At 35.4% G+C, this 7,111-nt stretch overlaps 1 protein-coding gene across 3 annotated transcripts in view; it reads left to right on the top strand.

Moving 5' to 3' along the window:
- The first annotated feature begins 3,176 nt into the window (after window positions 1-3,176).
- Window positions 3,177-7,111, top strand: part of TES (testin LIM domain protein) — a 101,508-nt gene continuing 97,573 nt past the window's right edge. For 2 of the 3 annotated variants that reach the window (XM_072652976.1, XM_072652973.1), the window contains exon 1: window positions 3,177-3,597. The gene's annotated coding sequence lies outside the window, so the exon portion shown is untranslated. The remainder of the gene's footprint in view (window positions 3,598-7,111) is intronic. The other variant, XM_072652974.1, reaches the window with a different exon arrangement.

Raw genomic sequence — 7,111 nt, 5'->3', positions numbered from 1 at the left:
TACACATCCTTGAAATACTGAAATGTTCTCTTGTGGAATAAACAGTGACCTACACTGTAATCTCTACTTCATAGGGCTATTTTAAAGCCCAGATAACACAATGTATTGTTAAGCACTTTACAAACTTTAAAAACGTTATATAAATAACAGCTCATTCATTCATTTAACAATCGCTATTCATACTCTTTCTATGTGCCATACAGCATGCTAGGCACTGGGGGTACAAAGATAAAAAAAAAATATGAAATGTATAAAGAGTCATTTCCAGGTGGAGGGAGGGAATGAGCATTTGTGGTTGTTCAGTCATTAAGTCATATTCAACTTTTCATGACCCCATGGACACACTAGGCCTTTCTGTCCTTCACTATCTCTTGAATCCTGTCTAAGTTCATGTTCACTGTTTCCATGATATTATCTATCCATCCCATCTTCTGCCATTCCCTTTTCCTTTTGCCTTCAATCTTTCCCAACCTCAGGGTCTTTTCCAATGAATCCCATCTTCTCATTATGTGGCCAACGCATTTACATTTCAGTATTTGTCCTTCCAGTGAATAGCCTGAATTAATTTCTTTAAGTATTGACTTATTTAACCCCTTTGCTACCCAAGGGACTCTCAAAAGTCTTCTTAGCACCACAATTTGAGAGTGTCAGTTTTGCAGCACTCAGTTTTCCTTACGATCCACCTCTCACAATCATACATTACTACTAGAAAAAGTATTTATTAAACACCAATTATACTCCAAGAACTATACTAACCACTTTACAAATATCTCATTTGATCCTCATAACAACTCTGCAAAATTGTGCTGGTATCATCCCCATTTTATAGTTGACAAAACTGACAAACAGAGGTCAAGTGACTTGCTCAGGATTACACAGCTAGGAAGTGTCTCAAGTTGGATTTGAACTCAGGTCTTTCTGACACCAGGTCCAGCACTCTATCCATTGTTCCAACAGCTGCTTATACTGTACTATGACACTAATTACTGGTAGAGATGAGGTGGGGGGCATAAGAGGAAGAGAGCAAAGATAGAATGAGAAATCCAGGATATGCTTCCAGAAGGAGATGGTATTTGAATTCATCTTTGAAGGAAGAGAGGGATTCTGGAGGTGCAAGGTAAAGAGGGACAAGTTGCATCTCAGGCAGCAGAGGCAACCCTTAAAACTGTATAAAGATGGGAGATGGCAAGAAGCCTTGGTTGGATAACATGTAGTCACAGGAATTATTATTATTTCATCAAATCTAAATTTCTCTCCAAACATCATCATCTTTCATTTATCTGGCAAGTTAAAAGAGACCATTACTAGGTTTAATAACTTTGGTTAATACAGAGTGCTGGCGTCAGAGACAGAGAGACCTGTGTTTAAGCCCTACACATAATGGCTATGTAATTCTCAGAAAGTCCCTTAACCTCTCATTACCCCTGAAAAACTCTCTAAGACCAAGTTTTAGATGTGTCTGTCTATAGTGGTAGAAGATGCTTCCTCCATGGAATTGGTCCTTATATGTTAAAAAACAAATTACAAAACCAACCTAAAACAATAAAATACAAAAACAAAAAAAATCTATAGCAAATTAGTAGCAAGAGCATATTCCTTTCTAAGTCAGACAAAAAAAAATGCCTTATTCCCAGGGTAGCGAAGTGAGTATTTCATGACAGTAATTGACCAAATAAGAGTTTTTATAAAAAATAAACATGAATAAGTCCAAGACTGGCTAGTCTCATGGGATAGTAATGCTGCTGCTTCTTCAAAACAAAAACAAACAAACAAACAAAACTACACCTCATTGAAAACCAGTTGTTTTAGCAGGGGTTTGGAGGTCATCACTATCATTCATTCAGGCTAAAACAGCCAGGGGATCACAACATTTAAGAAAAACATCTGCATCAATAATAATCAATTTATTGACTTTAGAACGACCAAAGTGAATCGTGTTATGATCTTTCCAAAATCTAAATAATCAGGCGAATTTACCTGTTTAGGCAGGATACTTCAGAACTTGGTAGTCTTCTTCCCTTTACGTGATGTGCTGAGACAGCCTAAGACAGCATATTCTATAATAAGATTTTATATACACACATTTGTTTACTGAATAGTGAGAGGCAGCATAGTATAATGCAGTGGTTCTTTAAGTATGGTATGTGGAATCCTGGGGAGTCCCAGAGATCCTTTCAAAGAGTTCTTGAGGTTAAACCTGTTTTTATGATAAAACTATGACGTTATTTGCTTATTAAAATACAGCTCCACCCAATTCCTGCTACCCTTTTCTAGCTACATATCTGTGTGAGGTCAGATTTTCTTCATACACTTCAACCAAAACAACATATCACAATAGAATGAAAGCAGAAAAAGATAAAATATTAAAGAGATGTATACAAATATGTAAAGCAATGCCACTCTGGTATTTTTTTTGTTTTGTAAAAGTTATTTTAAATAAAATCTGTTATGTTAACATTGTTTATCATTGTTATTCTGAAATGAGTTAATAGCTATTTCAAAAATTTTATCAGTTTTCATTTGTAATGTGGTCCATATCAACAGATATAACCCACTTAAACAAAATTTTTTGGGGTCCTCCATAATTTTTAAGAAAGGTTCAGAGACCAAAAAAGTTTGAGAATCAATGGAAGAATGAATAGATTATGAGCTCCTCAACTTTTTTGGTCCCTATAACCTTTGACTTTTAGTAAACCTTCTTATATCCCTTATTTAATATGAAAGGAAACAAATTCTAGAGTTTACCATGCATACGTTCATAAGAAAAATGTTCTCCTGTGTTCTATTCAGAATAAAAGGAAATAAAATCTAGAATTTACCATGTACAGGCAAAAAAATATGTAAAATAAAATACATTGACTTTGTTTGGACAATATAGTTATATTTTCTCCTACATCCTTGACAAGCTTCTTATAACTCTTGCAGGTACTTAAACCTAGAACCCTTTATGAGTGAGCTCAGGATCAGCATAACTTGGCCTCAAAGCCCATCTCTGACCCATACTGTCTATGTCATCTGGAGCAAGGCACTTAGTTCCATAGGGTCCCCAGGTAGCTCTAAATGCATAACAACTGCCACTCTGCCTTGCTAGCACTGTCCTCCTCAGGAACTCCTGACACCAATGAAGTCACAATTCCAGACCACATTCATAAGCATCCCTTTTGTCTTGAAGAATCAGTTTCTACAGTGACAGGTGGTTAGAATTCTAATTCTAGCTACCATTCTATTTTGCCCTTCCATAGAGAAGGTTTTGTGGAAGAAGAAGCAGAGGAAGGTCTTGAGCTGAAAAGTATGAGGAGAGAGAAGAAAGAGCTTTGGTGATTTAGATGACTTTGGAATTGTAAGGAAGACCAGAGATTGAATCTGAGGAGTGAAAACTTGAAAAGAAGGGCTAAAATCAAAGAAACAAAGACATTAGCAAAGAAGCAGGGGAAGAACTCACAAAGAAGAGGAAAAAAAGAATGAGGAAAGAGACCTGAAAAGTAGAAAGAGGAGGAGCAAAAGGAAAATGAGAAGGACTCTAGCTGAAGGAGAAGGACCATTCAAAGAAGAGAAAGTGGAAGAGAAGTAATAGGAAGATAAGACTTAAAGGAAAAGGTAAGGTAAATATGACAAATTATTAAGACAAAGTAAGGAAAGGGTTAGTAAATCATATAAAGGGAAAAGAGAAGTTAACTGGGTAAGAAGTTGAGTGATGACCCCAGGTTTAAAGAAAACAATCCTCCTGCTGTTCCCCTCATCAAAGAAGTATCCTACAGCAGTTATTCAGGGTAGCTATTATCAAGAAATATAAGGGATGGAGATTATACCTGTTGAAATACAGAGAGCAGGGAGAAATTTATAGTAAAATACATTCAGAGTTATAACTAGAAATTTTTGTACGTATGGCAAAAGTCAGGAAAGGTCTAAAAAGGGTGGAAGGAGGAAAGGAAGGAAAATAAAGGCTGTAGGAAAATGACACAATGGCAGGTGAGATGCACTCACCCTGTGGGTCATCTGGTAGCATCTTCTATTGATTTGCAAAATTATGTAATAGGTTGTACATTTCCAGCCCCAAAATTAGAGCATTAGGGAGAGAATCTACTTTCCAACAGCTTTCTTCACATGCCCACATGTTCCTTTCATTATCACCAACCTGGGCCACCCAGGTATGAAGCACTCGCTTCTTTTAATGATGACAGTGCATAGTACGAAAACCAAGCCCAGGCATTCTCCTCCCCCTATGAGAGACTGAGAAGATTTCACCTTGCAATATGACTTCGTGTATGGGGAGTGGGTAGAAGAATGGCATACATATGTGGTCACAAGTCTGGCACTATGGATGGCATACCTTGATGTATGTACATGGCCCCAGGGAACGGGAGTTTATGGCAGTGATAGCTCTCAGTGCTGACTGAATGTCCACTCCCCCCCTTCTACCTTGGTCCTCCGACTTGTCTCTGTCCACATCTATTTAGTTCTAACCTCTTTTCTAGTGCTGGAGTAATTTGAAAAAAAATTCTCAAACTTAATATAGTAAAATATTTGAATACAAAACAGTTTTAATGATTACCTCTTATCCATCAATATGGAAAATACAACGAAAAACAAGAAAATTCAATACTAGCAGAATTCTGGAAAAAGAGTTACACTAATTCTTCAATGGTAGAATTGCAAACTTGTGAAATCTTTAAGAGAGAAATCTGGAAAAATCCAATAAAAGTTACAAAAATATGTATGCACTATCATTTCATTGTTGTGAAACTGCTCCAAAGGTCTTATAAAAATAAATATTATGATTTGAAATTTTTTATAGCATCATTATTTATTGTTGCGAAAGAAATGGAAGAAAGCAATTTTCCCCAAGCGGGGAAAGCTTGAATAAATGCTAGTACATTATTTAATGAAATACTATAGTAAAATTGTAACTGGCAAATATGGTGATTCTAAAGAAACCTAGAAATATCTTTACTAAAGGGGAAGAAGAAGGAAAAGAGAAAAAGAAAAAAAATGCACACTAACCACATAATAGGGAAAAGTAGAGATTGATTCAACAAACATAAAATATATATGAAAACCAAAAGGGAATGATTGAAAAGATGTCATAATGTATGCTGGAAATAATGTACATGCCTAATTGCAAAGCATATTTAAGTAGTGCCAATAGCTAAGTTTATAATAAAAACATGTTTTAAGAAAGAAAGTCTCATTTTGCAAGGAAATCCAGCAACCAGAGGGAAAAAGGATGATGAAAAAATCAGTTGGAGTGTACTACAGACAACATAGGCAGGAAAAGGAAGCAGATGATGAGCTTGGGAAACAGATCGAGTGCTTTGCTTATTACATAATAGTGATAGGAAATATCAGTTATCCAGATATATACTTGTCTCTGAACCAAAAATACATCTATTAATTAAGTATAAGCTTAATTTCATAATTCAAAGGATGGAAGAACCAACAGGGAAAGATTTCTCTTCTTTTCTTTTCAATTAACAACTTCTTTCTCTCTATTCCCCACCTCCTCCCCAAAATAATGTAACGAATATTTGTAGTTAGGAAAAACAAATTGCCATATGGCCAGTGTCAAAAACTATGTCTCATTCTGCATTTTGAGTCCAAAGCCTCTCTGTCAGAAAGTGGATAGTATCATGGTTAGTTATTGCATTAATCAGAGATCTTAAATCTTTCAAAATTGGTTTATCTTCACATTATTTTTGTTGTATCAGTTTTTCTCCTGGTTCTGCTCACTTCACACTGTATCAATTCTTACAAGTCTTTTGAAGTTTTTCTGAAACCATACTTTTCTTTATTTTTTAAGCACAATAATATTCATTGCATTCAAATACTATTATTTGTTCATCCATTCTCCAATTGATGAATACTTCCCTTTGTTTCCAATTCTTTGTCATTACAGAAAGGACTGCTAGAAATCTTTTTAGTACATATACTTCCCCCTTTTTTGGAATAATCTCTTTAGGAAATAAACCTGATAGTGGTATCACTGGGTCAAAGGATACACACAGATTCTGATCTGATTTTGAGAGCAGAGTTCACAACTGGTATATGGAGTTGCTGGACCAGTTCATAGCTGTACTTGTTTTTGACTGCTATCTTTTCAGCACTCACCTTAAGCCAACTATGAGGTTTACTAGTAGTATACAAACCACAGTTGGTTTTTTCCCCCCTTGATCTATGAGTTCATCAGTATAGGGAATACCCTAGTGAGTAAATTTCCTCTAGCAATGCAGATTGGCAACATATCTGCATTATATAATTTTAGAAATCTGCCTGGGTCCTGAGAGATTAAGTGACTTGTCCACTGAATGACATAGCATCTAAGTACTTAAAAGAAACTCTAATAGAACTAAAAGGACAAATAGATAAACAATAGTTATTTGGGACTCCAATATGTTCCTTTCAGACCTAAATACATGTAAGAAAAAAAATAAAAAAAAGAAGTTGATTTGAATCGAATTTTAGAAAAAGTAAAGGATAGATTTTTATGATGACTATTAAGTCAGAATCATAAGAATATATGTATTTTTTAGCTTTTGCTGTAACTTTTCAAAAATTAGGCATGGTTTAGGGCAAAATTCATAAATTTTAAAATCAAATATTAAATATCTTTTCCTGAATACAACTCTTTACTGACCAAAAATTATAATCAGTCTAATCATGTGCCTCCCTTAGCAGACTGCTCTCCAACTATTGATATTGGACTTACTTCTCAGTGGCTAACATAGTCTCATTTTCTTATATTTTCCTTAACCTAATGATTCTGAAGTTCCAGCTGCTTCTGTATAACTTACTTTCTATCCTCAATTGGCCTCAACTCTATCACCACAATGTCCCACTTCATCAGATCTATTTATAGCTTCCACTGTGCTCTTTGGAATGCTTACTGTGTAACTAACAAATTTCTTTACCTCTTAAACCACTCCTTACTCAATCCTTACATCTTCTTACCCTCACTAAGATATATATGCTTCCTGATGACACCTTGTCATCCTTTCTAGGACTGGCTATAATTTCTCTCATATTCCCCTGACTCACTGGCCATGGTGAAAGTCAGAATACTCTTTATTTTCCACTGGCATATTCTGGCACTTCCTTTACCACCTTCACTAAGCAA

This window comes from Notamacropus eugenii, chromosome 3 (genome assembly GCF_028372415.1).
Source record: "Notamacropus eugenii isolate mMacEug1 chromosome 3, mMacEug1.pri_v2, whole genome shotgun sequence".
Lineage (NCBI taxonomy): Eukaryota > Metazoa > Chordata > Mammalia > Diprotodontia > Macropodidae > Notamacropus > Notamacropus eugenii.
This window is presented reverse-complemented; position numbering and strand designations above follow the sequence as displayed.